This window comes from Mustela nigripes, unplaced genomic scaffold (genome assembly GCF_022355385.1).
Source record: "Mustela nigripes isolate SB6536 unplaced genomic scaffold, MUSNIG.SB6536 HiC_scaffold_4261, whole genome shotgun sequence".
Classification (NCBI taxonomy): domain Eukaryota; kingdom Metazoa; phylum Chordata; class Mammalia; order Carnivora; family Mustelidae; genus Mustela; species Mustela nigripes.
In genome coordinates this window covers 1,189-3,310 of record NW_026743667.1, presented here as the reverse complement: position 1 = coordinate 3,310, position 2,122 = coordinate 1,189, and the positions used below count along the sequence as shown (strand labels likewise).

At 35.0% G+C, this 2,122-nt stretch overlaps 1 non-coding gene across 1 annotated transcript; it reads left to right on the top strand.

The window, feature by feature from the left end:
• Positions 1 to 892: 892 nt before the first annotated feature.
• Positions 893 to 999, top strand: LOC132009080 (U6 spliceosomal RNA). The gene has a single exon (XR_009401782.1). It is a non-coding gene; the product is annotated as a U6 spliceosomal RNA (small nuclear RNA).
• Positions 1,000 to 2,122: the final 1,123 nt, after the last annotated feature.

The window sequence follows — 2,122 nt, the reverse complement described above, 5'->3', positions numbered from 1 at the left end:
AGGAAATTTAGTTTCATGCATCACATTTAAGTCTTTAATCTATTTCAAGTTAAGATTTATGAGTGATATAAGGTTCCAGTTTCATGCTGGTTTATGTGACTATTCAGTTTTAAATATTTATTGAACAGACTATCTTTACCCATTATATATGTTGGCCCCTGTCAAATATTAGGTGACTGTATGAAAGGATTTATTTCTGGAATCTCAATTCTGTTCTACTTGTTTATTGATCTGTTTTTGTTCCAGTATACTTTATTGTTTTGAGCATGAGGGCTTTGTAGTATAGTTTCAAATCAAGAAGTGTAATTTCGCTTCTTCATTCTTTCTCAGAACTGCTTTAATTATTTGTTGTCTTGTATGGTCTCATATAAATTTTAGGATTCTTTACTTACTTCTGTAAAAAAATAATATTGGATTATTTTTTAAGGTTATTTATTTATTTATTTGACAGAGAGAGAGATGACAAGCAGGCAGAGAGGCAGGCAGAGAGAGAAGAGGTAGCATCTTCCTGATGAGCAGAGAGCCTGATGCAGGGCTCGATCCCAGGACCCTGGGATCATGACCTGAGCCCAAGGCAGCAGCTTAACCCACTGAGCCACCCAGGCGCCCCTAACATTGGATTTTTGATAGTAATTGAATTAACAGATGGTTTTCGGTAGTATGGACATTTTAAGAATGTTAATTCTTACCATTCATAAATATGAGCTATCTTTCCATTTATGTCTCCTTCAATTTCTTTATCAATGTTATAGTTTATGGGGTACAGATCTTTCATCTTCTTAGTTAAATCTTTTCCTAAGTATTTTATTAGTTTTGATGCTATTGTGAATTAGATTGTTCTCTTTATTTTTTCAGATAGTTCATCATTAGAGTGTTAAAATGCTCCTATCTTGTGCTTACTTTGGCAGCACATATACTAAAATTTGAATGATGCAGAGAACAATAGCTTGATCACTGAACAAGGATAACAAGAAAATCTAGGAAGCATTCCATATTAAAAAAAATGAAACAAAACAAAATTCTTGTCTTTTATATATTGATCTTGTATTTGGCAGCTTTACTAAATTTGTTTATTCAAAAATTTTTGTGAAGTTTTTAGGATTTTTTTACATGTAAGTTCATGTTATCCAAAAAAAGAAAATTTTACTTCTTCCTTTATTTTTTTTTTTTGGAGTCTTTTATTTCTTGGTGTTCCTTGTTTCTCTGGCTAGGACATCCAGTACTATGTCAAACGAGAGTAGTGAAAGTGGACACACTTGTCTTTTTTCTGATCTTCAAGGGGAAAACTTTCAAACTTTATTGATTGAATATGAGATTAGCTCTGGGCTTGCAATATGTGCTTTTTCTTTAATGGATTTTTTAAATTATTTTTTTAAATTTTTTATAAACATATAATGTGTTTTTATACCTAGGGGTACAGGTCTGTGAATCACCAGGTTTACACATTTCACAGCACTCACCATCACTCACAATAGCACCTGCCCTCCCCAATGTCCATCCCCCCACCATCCTCTCCTAACACACCTCCCCCCACCAACCCTCAGTCTGTTTTGTGAGATTCAGTCTTTTATGGTTTGTCTCCCTCCTAATCCCATCTTCTTTTATTTTTCTTTCGTACACCCGAAACCGCCTATGTTGCATCTCCACTTCATCATATCAGGGAGATCATATGATAGTTGTCTTTCTCAGATTGATTTATTTCACCAAGCATAATACCCTCTACTTCCATCCACGTCATAACAAATAGCAGGATTTCATTTCTTTTGATGGCTGCATAGTATCCCATTGTACATATATACCACATCTTATTTATTGATTGATCTTTTGAAGGACATTTAGGTTCTTTCCATAGTTTAACTATTGTGGACATTGCTGCTATAAACATTTGGGTGCATGTGCCCCTTCAGAATGCCATGTTTGTATCTTTAGGGTATATACCCAGTACTACAATCACTGGGTCATAGGCTAGTTCTATTTTCAGCTTTTTGAGGCATCTCCACACTGTTTTCCAGAGTGGTTACACAAGCTTGCATTCCCACGTACAGTGTAGGAGGGTTGCCCTTTCTCCACATCCTCGCCAGCATCTGTCATTGACTGACTTGTTCATTTTAGCCATTCTGAA